We start from the raw sequence: 19,468 nt of genomic DNA, 5'->3' as shown, positions 1-19,468 counted from the left end.
GTTCTGTTCTGGTTCTTTTGGGTTTTTACCCGTTGGTTCTGACCTGCGGGGCGCTGCTGTGGTTCATTCGTGCCTGTAACGCCGTCCTCAGCTGTTCCACTGACGTCTCCAGTCGGACGTACTCGTCCCAGGCCTGAGACATGTCCTGAAACAGAGACACGGGTTTGGACCTGGTACCGACCCATTCACTCACCAGAACCCAACCAGAACCAGAACCCAAACCAGTTTAGTGCTGATGTAGTTTTGTTTATTTATGTTGTTTGTTTCATCTTTTACAGTGTTTTCTTTATTTCTACTTGTTTTTTTCTTGTTTTTCTGTCACTGTTTTGTTTTCATCATCTTTTTCACTTTGTTGCATTTTTAACTAATAAATAAAACCAAAGTGTCAATTTGTTGTTACAATTATCAATATCACCTGAAATAAATTTTACTCATTATTAAAAGTAAAGACACAATATATTCTTTGTTTAATTTCATGCATTAGAAATGTTCAAGTTGAGGATTAATTATAAGAAATCACAATTAAATTATTATGATGACAATAATAATAACAATAATAATAATAATAATAATAATAATAATAATAATAATAATAATAATAATAATTTTACACATTTACTGAACTAATACCTGAAATATTTAGACTTTTCCTTCAACCTGAGCTGTCATTTTTTGGTGATATTTAGTTTGTTTTTCATTTTTCACCTTCAGTTACACCTTGGTCCTTGGTTTTGTGGTTGTTCATCTGGTTTGACCTGGTTTGGTTTGACCCAATTTGACCTGGTTTGATTTGGTTTGGTTCTCACCGTGGACAGTCTGGAGATCTGGGCTCGGATGGAGACCAGGTCCTCCTGCAGGAGTCTCTGCTGGTAGGCGATCTTCTGGATGTGGACCGGCTGGTCCTGGTACTGCTCCATCTGCTGGTGGGACACGTCCAGAATGCTCTCCAGTTTATCCTGGGGTGGGGGGGCAAAGGTCAAAGGTCACGGAGCGGCAGCAGAGTCCACACAAACACCTGACGTTCATACTGACTGAACTGGACTGGTGTTAAATGACTCCTCCCTTATTTTCAACACATTTCACCTCAGGACTCTTCATTAAAACACATCAGATGTTGCTCTGCCATCTGCAGGGGGGTCAAACATACGGCCCGTGGCCCAAAACCGGCCCCAAAGGGTCCAGTCCGGTCCATGAATCAAGGAAACACAAAAATGATGCTGAAGATATGATCTAAAGTGGATCAGACCAGTAAAATAATAACAGAATAACCTATAAATAATGACAAATGTTTCTCTTTGTTTTAGTGTAAAAAAAAAAAAAAAGTTAAATTACGTGATGAAAGTGTTGACATTTTAGATTAGATTAGATTACATTAGATTAGATTAGATTAGATTAGACAGAATTTGGTGGGAGCCTCAGAACAAAAGGAAAGAAATAGTAATAACAATAACTATAAAAACAGGCAGTAGCACATTAGGAAGTACTGGTAGAAAAAATAATAAAGTAGTAATATTAATAAATATTAATACAGAAGAAATTCTGTTATAATATTATAATGTTGTGTATATTATAATACACACAATACACAATATACATGTGTGTATATACAGTATATGTGTACATACATTAACAGAAGTAATAATAACAATTTAAATAAAGTGGTAACAGTAATAGTAGTCATAACAATATCGAAGTAATAAGTAATATAATCTAAATATTTAATATATGTACAATATCTAATAAGAAAACTGAATTAAAACCAATACACACATTTACAAACTATGCTTAAAAAAATGTAATAATAACATGAACATGAAATGTCTAATATAAATCAGTGTAATTGTACCAATATTCTGTCTGTTATTAAATGTCTTGTGTGTTTGTAGATTCACTGTATCTGTAAGTTATAAAGTACATGTGGAAATAATAAACTGGGCAGAATATTGGTCAAATTACACTGAAACAAATAAAACATTTGTATTTGTTCTTATTTATATGTTATTCTATTATTATTTGACTGGTTCTGATCCACTTCAGATCCTACTGGTCTGAATGTGGAACCTGAAGTGGTTCGACCCACTGTCAGTTCCAACACACGCCTCCAGGGGGCGGTGTGATTCCACTGTTAGTCTGTACTCTGGGTCCAGTATGTGATGGATGAGTGTGTTTTTACTGAGACCGGACCGGCTCAGTCTGTGACGGTGTTGGTTCTGGGTTTATCTGGGTCGTTTCCTTCGGTACCAGGTCTAACGGGACCCGGGTCTAGGGTCTGGTACCTTGTCCTCCTTCAGGGCGCTGATCCTCGACTCCAGATCTTTGAGGATTTTATCCTGTTCACACAACCGACTCAGCTTCACCTTCAGGAGAGAAAACAGACGACCAAGGGTTAAATCTGACGCCATGAAGGAGAGTTTTCAGCTGAAAATGTGGATTAGAATGAAAACCCTTCAAGACCTGAACCATCTACAGAAGTAAAGGTTTAATACCTGTGGACCCACTCATCCTGTTGTTCATTTTGTTAATTACTTTGATCATTTTCTTGATTATTTTGTTCATTTCTGTTCATTTTCTTGATTATTAGAGTTTGACGGCGGTTGTGCTGTTGTTTTTAACCCGTAAAGACCCAAACAACCACCTTTAACCAAAACCATCTACTGATATAAACTCTTTAATACCTGTTGATCCCCTAATTCTATCAATACATGTAAATAATTGGTGTCAAATGCAATTTGTCGCCTTTTCATGGTCATCAGATATGACCCATTTGGACGTTCAGAGGCTCTGTTGTTACCGTGGAAACACCATCATCTTCCACAACATTGATTCACCAGTAAAACCCATGGAGTTGGATCAGTGACAGTGGATGGACACACTGGGTTTATGTTCAATAATAAATAAAATGAACAAAAATGAAGAAAAAATGTTGGTGTTAATCATCGACATACGCCAGGATGAAAAAAACAGAAATAATCCAATTTATATGGAATACATTGGAGAGAAAACATCATGGATTTTGCATCAAAAAAATATGTTTTGTTTATCTTACAAACATGGCATTTAAAGGGATATATATGACAGTTGTTGAGTATTTGGTATGTTTGTTTATGGCTCAAGTTGATAAAATACAAATAAATGTAAAAAAGATAAAAATAAACTGTATGAAAAACATTCTGACACTAATACGACACTGTGCAGATTATGCGCTGTAGGTGATTAAAGGACTTCTATGGGCTGGAAACTGGAGAGATAAACATAATTAAACCCAGAATAAACTCACATTAACTGTAGATTTAAACAGAATCATCCGTAGTTTAACACAAATACATGAACACTACATAGAAAACAACAAAATACAAAAAGAAAAGGGAAATAAAAGTGTTAAAATCAGACTTTTCCTGCAGTGAGAAGGTCATTTATCATGAAAAACCTTTTACTGCATCATTTTCAGTTTGTTCTTTGTGTCACTGGGCGACAAATACGTCATAAAAAGAGTGTTTTACTTACATCCACGTCACTCTCTGCAACTTTGACAGGTTTCCCCGCCTCCTTCAGCTGCTGACTTCCTGTTACCTGCACATGAAGAACGTACACATCCTGTCAGTTCAGGGGTCGAACGGCGTGGACGTGGACACTGAGACCAACGCGCTAACAACACGACTGAACTACCACCGGCCTCCACACGACCACATGACCCTGAACACAACACCAGACCGGCCACGACCACATGCGCCTGAACACAACACCAGACCGGCCACGACCACATGCGCCTGAACACAACACCAGACCGGCCACGACCACCGCGCTGCAAAGCTCTGCATTCAGGACAGAACGCCTCAGGACGACGACGCGGGCATGAAACACGCCGACGGTCTGAGCTGATGAAGAATCTGACGGAGTTTATGGGCGTTCATCTGGAAACACGGCGCAAAGGCTGCTCCGAAAAACACCACAAAGAAACTTCAAAAACAGCTTCTGGAATCATTAAAAAACTGACCTTTGACCTTCTGGTATCAGCCCAGAGAGGTCCTTAATACACCTACAGCGCATAATCTGCACAGTAGTCGCCTTTCCATTGACCCTCAAATCGCACAAATATAACTTGTGCATAAATATTTACGTAAAGAAAAAATGACAATTTCACCAAAACTTTTGTTTTTTGATTAAAAGTTGTTTCGCTTGTAAGAGGTGGTTTTTCAGGCATAGCGCAAGTTGTATATCATGCAAAACTGCAACGGAAAGACCTTTTTCCACAACTAGAGTCACGTGAAGAAAAAAGACCGGATGTTGATGGATGTTACAACAAGTGAAGAAGAAGAGTTTAAAAGAAACATGGTGTGGTGTGTGAGGACACACCAGGAAAATGAATCATTTTTTAATTTAGTATGAGATAGAGGGGTAATAAAGAATAATAATGAATATATCTGTAAATCAACACCGTAATAAATAAACAAATCATCGTATTTGTGATTTCATGGAAAAATCAACATTAAAAAATTCTGCTTTTTCGACATTTAGTAAATATCGGTAAAGTTTTGCGCAGATGTCCAATGGAAAAGCGACTAGTGTCGTAGTAATGTCAAGATGTTTTTTACACAGTTTCTTTTAAACTTTTAACTTTTTTTTTTGCTTTTCATCAACTCGAGCCAGAAACAACTAGAAAAGCACTCGGAGAGCGCAGACCTCCCCCAAGGCAGATCAGTGCCCCCCCCCAATGTTTGTTTTTCTGTCTGTCTGTGTGCAAGATAACTCTTAAAGTTATGGACGGATTTGGATGAAAATTTCAGTAAATGTTGACACTGGCACAAGGAACAAATGATTACATTTTGGTGGTGATCAGGGGTGGGGTGGGGGGGCATGGGGGCCCACTGATCTGCCTTGGCGGAGGTCTGCACTCTCTTTTCTAGAAAAGCACTCAGAGAGCACAGACCCCCGCCAAGGCAGATCAGTGGGCCCCCATCCCCCCCGCCCCCCCGATCACCACCAAAATTCAATCAGTTGTTCCTTGTGCCAGTGTCAACATTTCCTCAAATTTTCATCCAAATCCATCCATAACTTTTCGAGTTATCTTGCACACAGACAGACAGACAGACAGACAGACAGACAGAGGCAAAAACAGAACCTCCTTGGCAGAGGTAAAAATACCAAATACTCAATAACTGTCATATTTTTAACCCTTTAAATGTCATGTGTGTAATGGAAACAAACCATATTTTGATTAGAAAAAAAAAAAAAAATTTTTTTTTTCAATATTCTACATAAATTGTATTAGTTTTTTTCTTTTTTTTTCATCTTGTCATATGTCAGTGTTTAAACCAACATTGGTTAATATACATTATTATTTTTCGTGCTAGGTCAAGCGTCAGGTGTCGCCTTGTCAGTTTATACGGAAAACGGCGGTCGAACCGTTTTAACGGCGGTGGACGATCGGAGCAGCGTTATGGTAACGCAGTGTTTCAGACACGATGGTAGAAGCAGCTGCGTTTCAACCACCGGCCACAGCCACAACACATGCACTGCCGAGCCATCCCATGATCACATGACCACATGGAGCCACAAAGGGTCAGCGGGGGTCAAAGGTCATGTGCAGATCTGACATCAGTCCATGAATGAAAGCGATGGGATGGTCCTTCTACGACACGGACTCTATACATGGAAACACATACGGACATACATGCATCCCTACGCCAAACACCGACATGCACATCGACACTGAACCGAACCGTACACGGGGCTGGAAACACGGAAACACCGACGACGGCGATGGACGCCCACCGAGGTCATGAGTCTAAACGATAACAGGAAACGTCCGAGAGGCGTCACTCGACATCACAGCTCCATGATCGACACATAAACCCTGGGGTTATCTGAAGATCCTCTATTTACAAAAATGAACCACTTTGTCATTGAGTCCGTTTCCATGACGATAAAAATCCAATGACTGCTACAATTAATCTGATGTGTTTTACATGCACTTCAGAAATAATCGAAAAATCCCTGGTTTAACATTTCAGTCATTATTGAATTTCTGAGGTCGTCACTTCTGTTTCCTCTGATGTATCATTTTTTCCACATGTTCAGATGTACAGAACTAAATAAACCAGATGAACCTGTATACATGTGTGAAGACATGGGAGGACTGGGGACAAATCCAGGTGTGTTAATCTGATCGATTATAATCGATTACTGCTGTTATCTGATCAAACAGGATCAGATTATACTGTTTACATGATAATAATAATAACTCCACAAATCAGATACTGATCAGAGTTTTAATCTGGGTGTAATGGGTTCAGTGTCATCAGTGTACGTCTGTAGACCTACATCTGAAAATACATGAATGTAAACATATAAATGATGGGGTCTAAGACGGTGCCCTGAGGGATCCCATTCTCAATTTAATGAACATAAACTTATGATCAATACTAATCTGGTAACTCCACAATCAGATTACTGATCAGAGTTTCAGTATAAATGTAAATGGCTCAGTGATGAGAAACACCCACTTCCTGTCTATGAAGTGGGCGTGGTCAGGAGGGTTGAGGTCGTCATATGGACGAATGGAAGTAGATAAATAAGATTAAAAAAAAAACAAAAACACTGGTGTTCTTTTGTTTTTAACAATAACTAGTAGCATTTTATCGGAATTATCACTTGTTTTATTTCCTGTTTGTTTCTACGTCCTCCAGATGAGTTTTCATGCTGTAATATTTCATTTTCCTGATGATCCGTGGGATCTTATAAATGTCATGTTCACGTCTGAATATTCAGTAGATACATGTGGCCTCTGGAAAACATGTCCAATGTTTACTCAGGTGACTTGGGGAAGAAGAAGTGGTTGAAATCTATAATGTCATTCACTTCGCCCTTTGGAACAAATGTGACAGGATTTACTGATAATCTCCAAAGGGGCGGGGCTACTGGAGAAACCACATGACACTGAAACAGGAAGTGAGAGAAGCAGTGTTTTAGATTCAGTAGCAACAGCAACTGGATGGTGGTTGATCCAGTGGGAATGAAGGAGGTACTGATAAAGTTTTCAGTGCAGGTTGTCGGCAGATCTGCCTGAACGCCAACAGGAAGTCAAACGTCTGGAGGCGACTCATCGTTAAATCAAACCTCAAATGTTTGTGCTGAGCTGAGCTGTGATGTTCAGTGATGCCCGAAAGGTACCGGGAACATAGGTACTGAAGTACATAGATACTGGGGAACACAGGTACAAGGGAATGTAGGTACTGGGAACGTAGGTACTAGGGAACATACGCACTAGGGAAGATAGGTACCAGGGAACATAGGCACTGGGCAACATAGGTACCAGGGAACATAGGTATCCAGGGAAACATAGGTACCAGGGAACGTAGGTATCCGGGGAAACATGGTACCAGGGAACGTAGGTACCTAGGGCACCATAGGTTCTAGGCACCATAGGTACTGGGGGAACACAGGTACTAGGTAGCGTAGATACTGGGCAACATAGGTACTAGGGAACTAAAGTACTGGGGACCATAGGTACTAGGGAACATAGGTACTGGGAACGTAGGTACTAGGGAACATAGGTATCCGGGGAAACATAGGTACTAGGGAACGTAGGTACTGGGCAACATAGGTACTGGGGAACATAGGTGCTAGGGAACGTAGATACTGGGCAACATAGGTACTAGTGACCATAGGGACTGGGGACCATAGGTACTAGGCATCATAGGTACTAGAGAACATAGGTACTGGGAATGCAGGTAGTAGGGGACAGGCACCAGGGAACATAGGTACTAGGGAACATAGGTACTAGGGAGCATAAGTTCTAGGGAACATGTTTGCTGGAATACTTTCACTGTGAACATGTTTGCAGATGATGCTGCACATGTTGGATGTAGTTTTGTTGTTTCTTGTGTTTATTGTGAGTCCGATCCAGCCCTCGTGTACGCCGGCCGTCCACAGACACACACTCACATACTGTTGGTGTTGGTATCGGTCTTACGTCCATGATGGGCCTGAGAGGCCCAGCAGTGCAGTGCAGTAGTAAACTGTGAACTGCCACGATCAGGGGCTCTACAGCTCTGATCTGGATCAAAACCACAGAGACACAAAGCCCAGTCACAACCCACACAACGGCCCATTCATGAGGATCTGCCCAGTCCAGCGGGACTCCGGCAGGTCCGTATGAGCCTTATCCAGACCAGAACTCAGACCGAAACCACCGGACCAGGTGTTAGCGGAACATTCAGCAGCACATCAGGATTATTCACACATTGTAGAGAAAGAGGAGAAACTGCAGTGAATTCATCGTCTGATTGGACCTGATGCATCTGATCAGGAGTCGGTGATAAGATTAGAAAAACATCTTCAGAAACAATGGATGGATTCTTCTGCGGTGTCAGGCTGCAGTCGGAGTACGTGATGTTTACATACGTACTTTAGCATCATAAACGAAATGAATCAGGACAAGGTTTTACACTAAATACAACCATTTGTACTGATTCAGCAAAGGAAATTATACTTAAAGACCTGATTCTACATGAAATGTCCTTCAAATAAAGGCCTGGTACCGTCTACAGCTGACAGACAACAAAGGCCTGGACACTATTATATTACAGGAAATATGGTTATATATATATAATCCCAACATTCAGTGCTTTATTTGTCATCAGTTTTATCAGCAAATACATGAAATAGTAATAGAGAAGATTCTAAATACATACTTAAAGAAATAAAGGCCTGGTACCTTCCACACCTGAGAGAAAAAAAGGCTGGAGCTCTATTAGAGGAAATACGGTACAACTCAATTTGTTGAAATATATTCATTTGTGTTACCAACTGAAGCAATTTGTCAAAGGTGGTTCTCATTTTTCAGTCACTATAACTATAGGATTTATTATTTTATTGAATATTTTAATGAAGTGCTTCTGAGTGAACTTAAGCCAGTTTATATTTTTGGAACTTTTATTGACAAAATTAGTAGAGGAAGTGATATTGACATCAGATTTGTTCGCCTTTATGCAGATGACACAGTTCTATCCAGTCATTAGTGACTGACTCTTCAGAGCTGTTTTACTGATTTGGAACATATTCTCAATAATCACAAGCTAATTTTTTCGATGATTAAAACTGTGTTCAGGTCATGTTTGTACCAAAAAGCACCAAAAATTCCAGGTTTGGATTCGGAGTAACAATGACTTCCTGTTTCATGGTGAATCATTAAAAAAAAAAAAAAAAGCCATCACACTGTTGTCATGGCAGCAAGTATAACATTAACATGGACCTGAGTCTGGAATTCAGACATGAAAAATTCAGAGTGGACTGAAAGAAATATATTGGAATTAAACTACTTCCTGTTTGGTGACAAAAGTTTGTGATTTGCTGTGTTGCCATGGCAACAGCCTCAATAATGACACGAGGATGCAGGAGGCAGGCTGGACAAAAGAACTGAAGCTAGTTTGTCTTTCATGGCATATGATGGAAAAAAAAAAAATGTGTTTGGGTGTTTTTCTTTGGGTTTTTTTTTTATTCTTTCATGGTCAACAGGAGAAAACCCTAAAACCCATCAAGAAATTAAACTAATGAACTAAACTAAGGGCTGTTAACCCTTCAGAGTGGAAAACTTCCTGTGTACATCTGAGACCGCCCAGATCTGCGCTCCTATTGGTTGATGACTTTATTAACGTCACGTCGTGGTGAAGCCGATAACCAAACCTTCACCATTGTTCATGTAGTCCGACCACAGCCTTAGTCCGTCTATTATCAGAATGTTCGCAGACAAATAAGCATAGTGAAGCCCCGCCCCCATGGTTGAGCCTCACCTTTAAGTCCAGGTATTCCAGATCCTTCTTCAGCTGCAGATACGTATCATCAACCTGAAAGACAAACAGACAGTTACGGATCAGCCCATGTGACGCCGTCCACATTCCATCATAACGTCCATGATTCCTCTGATCAGACAGTGGAAGGGAAAGTTTGACCCAGGTTTAGAAGATTCTTTAAAAACTTCCAGTATCCAGGTGAGCATATTATGCACACTTTGCACTTCATGTTCTAAAAGGTCAGATTATGTGGTTTTTCCCTGAGGTTTCTGTTTTCCCACTGGGTTTTTGGAGTTTTTCCTTGCCAAGAAGGAGGGTCTAAGGCAAGGTTATCGTTAACGAAAACTACAAAATGACAAAAACTAGACTGAAAAAACATTTTCGTTAACTGAAATAAATCAAAACTATAATTAAAAGAAAAAAATTATAACTAACTGAAACTGTATTGTGTGCTTACAAAACTAACTAAAATATATAAAATTATGGATAAAATTCCCTTTGTTTTCATCTTTGTCAACGTCAGACTGATACGAAAGTGATGTATTTCGCTCCAGCAATTTTAGCTAGCTGCACCATATGGTAGTTGACGGTCCGTCACTTGTGTTCACTTGTGGTTTCCAGTCGTCTTCTGGTCCCCACTCTACCTGGAAACATGGAGACTAAAGTTGGGAGAAAGCAGCAGAGTCCTGTCTGGGATTTATTTGAATACGACAGCGAGGAAGATAAAAGATACGACCAAACTAAAATTAATACTAAAACTAAACTAAACTAAGCATTTAGAAAAAAAAAGAAAACTAGTAAAAACTAGCAAACCTGCTCTAAAAACAAATTAAAACGAAACTGAATTAGAGAAAAAAAAGTCCAAACTAAATAAAACTAAACTAGAATGAAAAATCCAAAACTATTAGAACCTTGGTTGAGGGACGGGGGAAGCCCTGGACATTAATCCATTTCCTATCATCTACTGTTCATTGACTGTCAGTTCGTTTTCATATCCAACTAATTCTGTAAAGCCCTGTGAGGCAAACTTGCTGTGATATAAAGCTGTACAAATCAAATTAATTGAACGGAGGTTTTTTTTAATCAAAATCATATAAAGTGGATGTTTACCTCCATTAGTGACTGATGTAAAACCTATAAATGCACTTCCTCTCCTCAGTTAAATATTAACTGATGATTAATGACCTATTTATTAATGTCAGAGAGGATGTTAACATTAAACCTGGTATAAATATTCTAAAGTGGAAGTGAAAGGAAGGATTAAAACGCTAATTCAGTCCTTTGTTGTATCTCAGCAGCATTTTTAATATTTAGATTCTAAAATCTTAAAAATACAGCGTTTGTTTCACATTACCATTCTGTCCAGGTGAGCATGTCTGCACCCTTTACACTTCATGTTATTAAAGGTCATATTATTCTTTACAATTTACTTTTAGGTCAGAATTATATGTAGAATATTGAAGATCATTTTGGGTTTTTTTGGTTTATTTCCATTACAAACATGGCATTAAAGGGTTAAAAATATACAGTTATTGAGTAGTTATATTTTTGTTTGTGGTTCAAGTTGATGAAATACAAATAAGTGTAAAAAAGGTAAAAAACCAACTGTATGAAAACATCTGGAGCATTATAGGACACATATTATGCACTTTAGGTGATTAAAGGACCTCTACGGGTCCAGATACCAGAGAGTTGATAGGAGAAGACGTAAATTACAAGAACATCACTGCACATGCTCATACGTTTTGTGCATCTACGCTTTTTTATTCTTTGCTGAAAGTCGTCTTGTCGTGTGCTGTTCCACAAACGGCCTCTAGGGGGACGCTGACGTGACATCAGAGGGTCAAACTTTTCCATCCATCTGCAGATTCTAGGAGCGTCTCCTACAGGAGGTGGAACAGAAGCAGCAGCAGAAGCAGCTCTGGAAACCAGGACGGTCTCTGAGGATCTACAGAGGTTCCTCAGAGACCCTCGGAGAACCTCAGAGATCCTCAGAGACCCGGAGGACGGAGCAGCTCTATGGACCTTCTCACAGGCAGAACATGCTATGGACGCTGGTTGACTAAGAAGCAGGACATGAAACGAACGAGCGCAGAGCACATGACAAGGAGGCGGATGGTTGTGAGCACGCTCAGATTAAACATGACCAACGAGACTAGGACGCCACTAAAGACCTGAGCTCCGGAAGAGGTTGCCCCTAAATGACCAGATGCATCATGGAAACGAAACAGGGTCAGGACCGGAGGTTTTCAAGGATCTGCATCTTTATGGACACATTTACAGATTAGATGTGAAGATGATGAGGGTTCGGTCTGGATGAAGGTGAAGGTTTGTGTCTGCGTTGATGGCTTTGAAGGTTTCAAACAGGGCTGGTCAGAACTATGGTCCGTGGGCCAAAACCGCCAAAAGGGGGCCAGTCCCCAATTCAAGAATTTAATGCATCAGCCTACAATGAGGAAAACGGTTGAAACTGGAGGAATACAGTAAAAATTTAAATATCACTAGTTTCTACAAAATAAAATGTTGACATTATAGATTATATGGTTATATACTGTAACGACAGAGAGTTAAAAAAAGGGAGTAAATTTGAGGAGGACATAAGGGTTCAAATGGCACTGTTTTTTCAAGAAATTCAGGTTGTTCATGTTATTCACATTTTTGTGAATAGGATAGTTACCTTCCCAGCCAAGGAGGTTATGTTTTTGCCATGGTTTTGTTTGTTTGTTTGTTTGGTTTGTTTGTCTGTCCGTTAGTGTGGCAACATAACTCAAAAGTTATGGACAGATTTGGATGAAATTTTCAGGGTTTGTTGAAATGGGATAAGAAGGAAAATGATTAAATTTGGTCGGTGATCGGGACGTGGGGGGGCCCACGTGGGGGCCCATTTCCAACAAACCCCTGAAATTCATCAAAATCTGTCCAAACTTTTTGAGTTATGTTGCACACTACACGGACAGACAAACAAACAAACCCTGGCAAAGACATAACCTCCTTGGCGTGGGGGGGGCCCACGGGGGGGGGGGACACTTGATCTAGCCTGGTGGAGGTCTGCGCTCTCCAAGGGCTTCTAGTTATAAATGTAAATATTTTCATAATTTATTTTTGACTGTTTTGCACTAAAAACTACGGACGCACTTGCATTCACACGCACACAAATTCGGACTCTGTTTTTCCAAATTAACGGGACAATTATCTCGTAATTACGAGAAAAAATATAGTAAAAAAAAAAAACTGGCTCTGTTTTTCCGAATTAGCAAGATTACTGTTTCTGGAAAAAATAAAAATTCGGCTCTGTTTTTACGAGATAATTATCTTGTTAATTCAGAAAACAGAACCAAATTAAATTTTTTTTGTGTGAATGCAACACGCTTCCTCCTAAAAAAAACAAAGAGAACGTCCTTATTTCTTTCATTATTTTTGTAAGTTTTTATGTTCTTTATTTTAACCTGCTTCAGATCATATGTGGCTGTATTATCCCCTGAACTAAACTGACTTGACAGCCCTGGTTTAAAGGTAAAAACATCACATTTTTTAGGCAGATTCACTAAGAAACTGAGGTTTCTAAGATGTGTACTGAAGTTACTGTTACATCTGAAATGAATATCTCAAAAAAAACAATGTGGAGGAAAATAGGTGTGAAAATAAACTTGAATTTTAGAGAAAAATGTCTTTTGTTTTTGTCTTTTTCCTTTATTTCTGAAATAAGATGAGTATTTGGTTAATATTAAAACTATCCTCCAGGTTTTAAATCATATCTTAACATTATTATATAATTATTTCAACTCCAAGGCCCCTGTGAATCCACATCCTGGGGCCCCTCTGGGTTCAGGGGCCCCCCCAGACTCAGACTCTGGTTGTGGTGAGTTCAGGGACATTAAAACCACCACTGTGATGCGTTCAGGGGCACCTGTCCCAGCTCTGGTGGAATATGGGTCGGCAGGCCGGCGTTCTGGGGGGCCCCACCTGAGCGCCGCAGGGGCCGACGTGAGTGAGGCGGGACACAGAGGAGGAGGAGGGGCCCCAGGAGGGGTGCCGGCGTGGAGGCGGGGCTCTGTGGGCCCGTTGAGGCGGTTGGCAGATGGTGAGCGTGTGCTGCCGCGCCTGACGCCATCTTGGCCCTGATGACGACGCAGCTGAATGAGGAGCAGAGTGAGCTCCTCAGGCTGGGGAGGACACAGAACCGGGTCACAGAACCGGGTCACAGAACTAGACCAGGGACGGGGGTCACAGAACCGGGTCACAGAACTAGACCAGAGGACCGGGGTCACAGACCAGGTACCTAAACTGCATCAGTGAACTGGATCAGAGAACTGGATCAGTGACTGGATCATGTGAACTGGATCAGAGGAACTGGATCAGTGAAGTGAATCAGAGAACTGGATCAGGGAACCAGATCAGAGTACCGAATCAGTGAACTGGATCAGACAAACAAATCAGTGAATCAGATCAGGGACTGGATCAGAGAACTGGACTGTGGTTTTTGGTTTGTAAGTGTGTTCTGGTACCAGACGACCCCTGCTGGTCAGAGTTGGCCCATCAACACTACACCTTCTCCATTGGATATGTGTTTAATAGAAAGTCGTCAGAAGGCAAACTGCCTCTATGGGTGCACGTGATCTCAAAGTCGACCTTTTAAAGCTGATAATGACAGGACATTTACTCGCTGTCATTTCATTTTCTGTTCCTCAGTCTATCAGTAGTTCATAACGTACGCTTGCTGGCGGTGACTTCACCATGGACGCCGTGGGTTGATCGGATGCTACTCCCTGATGCTGTGCTGTGTTTGCAGAGTACCGTTTTTCTTCCGTGCAGACTGGGGCGCTGACGGTGTGGGTCATGTATCCAGACGGAGGCATCGACCGCCTCTCCATAGTCGCCGCCTGTCGACAAACACGCAAACAGAACGAAATAAATGAAGTAGAATTATTACGTTTGCTCAGGAATTTATTAATGAATCCCTTGAGTTTGATCGATGGTTTCTTGTAAAATTCACTCACTCACATTACAGACACTGGTAGATTACTGCATACTCATATTAACACTAAGTAACCATGGTAACGGACTTGTGAGAACCGATGTAAAGGATAACCCCGTTTGGACTAAACCCACTGTTAAAGCGGCCTAGGCCAGATATACCCCCATGATACCCACCAAAAGGTCCAATCCTGCCTACTGAATGGTCCAATCCCACCTACCGAAGGGTCCAGTCCCACTTAACAAAGGGTCCGATCCTGCCCACCAAGGGGTCCAATCCCACCCACCAAAGAGTCCAATCCTGCGCACCGCAGGATCCAATCCCACCCATGGGATGAATTTCAAAAGTGCAAAAAATTACACTGAAGATCTTAACAATCAACAATATTACACATTTTAGTTCAGGTCCACATTCAGTCCAATCCAATCTCAAGTGGGTCAGACCAGTGAAATTTATAATAATCCATAAATATTGAGAACTACAGTTTTTTTTATATGGCGGGGGGTATCCATCCATCCGTCTATCCGAGATTTTTGCCCAGCCCTGAGATTTTCTCACACACTACTCATCTGATTCTTCTCAAATTTTTTTACATGTGCCTTTCTCTCAGTTTTTAGCGTTGTTTTAAAGAACTTTCTGAAAAGTTTTTGAAAAGACTGAAAGTTCAGACTCCATATTAATACCTGGGTAGGCAGGGCACCAGTGAGGAGGAGGGGCAAAGTGTTGTGTGTGATGAACTCGATGAAAATGTTATATTGTATACCAACTATCCTTCACAAAAAATGTGAATAATCTAACGGACCATGGACTGGGTCTAACTGGGTCTGTACGGGGGGTAAATGGGTCTAAACAACCTGAAACAAGATAATCTGTTCATAAATGTTGTGTCCTTTTGCAGATCCACTATGATCTGTACGTTATAATGTACATGTGTATATGATAACTGAGGCAGGAATACTGGGTAAATACACTTTTACTTTTTGCACAAAAAAGAGAAACATTTGGAGTTATTTATAAGTTACTGTTTATTTTTCTGGTCTGATCCACTTGAGATCCGGATGAATGTGGAACCGAACTAAAATGAGTTTGAACACCTCTGCTCTACAGACAAATATCAGGCCTTGTGGAGGAGGCGGAAGGTCTTGCGGAGGAGGCGGAGTCTATGGACCCTTCATACCCTTGATCAGCTGACTCTTGGTCCTGCGGTGGGACACAGTGAAGGGCAGGTCCAGTGCGGTCCGGTCCACCACGGGCCGACCGTTCACCCCGTCTCGGACGGGCGTGTGTGCGGTCTGCGTGTCGGGGACATCCGTCCGGGTGGTTCCGGGTGGCGGTCCCTGGTGGCGGGATGTCTGCGGACGAAGGCGGGACCGAACACGCAGCGAGGCTGACCCGAGCCAGAGGGGGGCACTGTGGATGGGGGACGGGGCCCGAAGGGGTAGTCTGGGGCGGGGGTGTAGAGCGGCGCCGTGGGGCTGCCGTGGCGGAACTGATGGCGCTGCTGCCACTCGTACAGCCTGCCACACCGGTCCCGGATCCTGGAGTCGGATCCGGATGTCAGTCGGAAGTGGCCTCAGGCGGTCCTGGGCGTACTTATACTCCCCCAGTCGGGCCGGAGGGGGGCTGTGGCGGGGCGTCTTTGGCAGGGTCTGGTAGGCGTTCACAGTGTGTGAACTTAGGCTGGGTGGGCGGAGTCCGACGGGGGAGAGTGTTCTCTCTGGAGGGGGGGCTGATGGGAAAAAACCGGAGAACCACATGACAGGATTTAAGAGATGATTTAATCTTCATCAACCAGAGCGAAGGTTCACCATCATCATCATCATATTAACATTAAATCAGACTTCTAAAGGGGGGGCGGGGCTAACAGAGACCATGTACACTATTCCATGGACAGTATCAGCTCAGATCAACTTGGATCAACTCGGTTTTGGTTCCGGTTCATTGCAACCGGTCGTCATAGCGACACAACAATGGAAGAAAATTGAAACAGGAAGCTGTAACTTCAAAATAAAGCAGAATTTCAGGTTTTTCAGGTGAACGATTCTGAACTGACCAATCAGTGTTGTACGTCACATTTAGTCTGGTTTTAGCTCGACTGGAGGATGGTAGTAGTAGAAGTATGTGATGGTCCAATATGGCGCCGTTCCACCATATTGGATGTTTTTAATGAGTTTTAACATGTTTGTCCTGAACGCCCCACACTCCCCTCTGTCCAATATGGTGACAAATCACAATAGTCGGCTGAAGTGACCAATGTGACGTCTATCGTATATGTGTCTATGGATCCTGTCAAACCCCCGCTTAGCGCCCCCTGTCGACCAGGGGTGGAACAAACACCGTAAACAGAAGTATGCGACCATCTTGTTATGACAGTAAATGCTAACGTACCCTCTGTTTTCAGCTTTCTGAACTTTGACCCACTGCTCCACCTGCTCCAGGGCGCTCCTTCTCTGCATCTGCCCACTGATATCGGGGGGCGGGGCTCTCTGGTACGTCCCCGCTGCAATCCCATTGGCTCCAGGATGGGGGCTGGGGCGTGACACCAGGCCGTTCCTGGTGCAGACGCTGGAGGGCAGCGTGGAGGGCGGCGCGCGACGGAGCGCGTGACGGAACCCTGGACACAGTGGGCGGAGACCGACGTGTGGTCGGACGGCGGCAGGGAGTCGGAGGAGGTGGGGTTGGCGGGCAGCGAGGCGTGCGTGTCCATCTCCAAGCGCCAACGGCGGCCGGCGAACCCTTGCGGAGGCTGGATCCCTCATCAGCGTCGCGGTGGAGATCGGCTCCAGCAGGACCTCGTGGACGATGGCATTGGAGGCGAGTCTGGCATCTGCGTCGGGTGGTGGTTGACGGTGGTTGGTTTTAGGGACAGCGTGGCTGATGCAAAGGGGGAGGAGCCTTCTCCAACGAGTCCAATGGCCTGAGGAGAGAGGAAGAGGAGGACGATGAAAACAATAACGAACCTGCAGTTCAACTGATGACTGTTTTTTAAATCTGTTTTTGGATTGATTTGTGTTTTTTTGCTTCTTCTTATTCATTAATTGATGATTTTATTAATTCTTGCTAACTTTGATAATTTTCTTCATTTTGTTCACTTCTTCATTATTTTATTATTATCTGATTATTTTCAGTTTTAAGCTGGTGATTTAGTTGGTGATTTTTCATTTATTTGTGTTTTTTATTATTATTTTGTGGTTTTGTTGGTACATTTTTTTTTTAACTGATTATTTTATTTTTTGTATGCTTTTGAATGGCTTCACTGTCACTGCTACCGATACAAATGGACCAAACTTGCTTTCATTGGATTTTACTGTTTTAACATTTACTTGCAGATCGATAACTAGACTGAATTTGTATTCCTTGTAATCATGAGCTGACGCCTTGTATTTATTTTCTGTGTTTATTCTGGATTCATGTGCAGATGGTGTGTTTTTTTTGTCGAAAAGGTGGAACCATGACGACAATCCTCTGTAAACTGAAAACCTTCTTCTATGAGGTTTCACTGCGTCTGTTTCAAACCAGCGTTGTCTTGTGGGATTTCTGAGAAAATAAAAAATCTAAAAAAATGAACGATCTGCCTCCGTCTGCATCTGAATAAAACATGGGAGGACGAGAACAGCTTTTTCTCCACATCGCCGTGGAAACATATGTTAAACTGTGAAGTGTTTCTTGCAGCATCAACATCAACACAAACAAAAGGCCATGACACCTTTATGAGCTGATTGGATAAAACAACTATCACACGCAGATCATGAATAAATAATGTGATCTGTGAGTCTGTAAAGGGAGTTATGGATGTAAAGGATGGGAGAAACATCAAATATTTATAGATAACATCTATCTGTGAGAGTTAATGTGGAGAGAAAAACATACTGAAATAAACTCCAGCAGCCGAAGAACCACATGTAAAAAAACAAAGCATCTACAGCATCAACATGAAGAAATAATGTGATAAATTGAAATAATTGGCGTAAAAAAATGACACTTATACTTAAAAACAGATTAGTCTGATTCAGATTCTCTGAGTTTCACAGTTCCACAGAAGTTCTCTATCTACAACAAAACTATTCGATAAAAGTAGAAAATCAGTAAACCCTCAATACTCTATATGCAGATGATATTCTATTATACAAAACCACACAATACTTATCACCAAACTTGATGTTTTCATTTCCTTTCATTGTTTCTTCAACAGCAAATATTCTACTGATCTAAAAAAATAATAAATGTGACTCAGACTGTGGATATTACGGAGTTAAAAATATCAGTTTTAAAATCAGAGGTAAATGAAAAAACTCATTATTTATCCATTTATATGTTGTAACGTTCTAGGACTGAGGTAACTATGTGAGTATAAGTACAGTATAAGTACATAGGTGTAAACTAGCAGTGACTGTACCAGCTGTAAACACTAGGGGGAGCTCATGGTATTAACCCCTGGTGATTGAGTCCAGTTCTACTGTTGTTTTTGTGGGTGGGTGTGATGCGTTCAGGTGCAGGTGTGGTGTTACCTGATCAGAGCGTCCTGTTGTGCATCATGGCGGCCTGGTTCATGGCCCTCAGCCACGTGTTCATGTCCTCAGTGTGTCGGCGCTGAAGTAATACGTCCTCATCCCCGAGTGCTCTGCCTGCGAGCCAATCACAGAGCTCTGCTTATAAATGTACGAGCGCATACCAGTGTGGCTAGCCTATGGGAAGAGAGAGG

General features: G+C 41.8%; 1 pseudogene; it reads right to left on the bottom strand.

Moving 5' to 3' along the window:
• The window catches only part of LOC115420983 (pleckstrin homology domain-containing family A member 7-like), a 42,287-nt pseudogene that overhangs the window by 20,835 nt on the left and 1,984 nt on the right, over positions 1-19,468 (bottom strand).

This window comes from Sphaeramia orbicularis, chromosome 6 (assembly GCF_902148855.1).
Source record: "Sphaeramia orbicularis chromosome 6, fSphaOr1.1, whole genome shotgun sequence".
Lineage (NCBI taxonomy): Eukaryota > Metazoa > Chordata > Actinopteri > Kurtiformes > Apogonidae > Sphaeramia > Sphaeramia orbicularis.
Note: the sequence above shows the minus strand (reverse complement) of the source record. Positions and strands in the feature narration are given on the sequence as shown.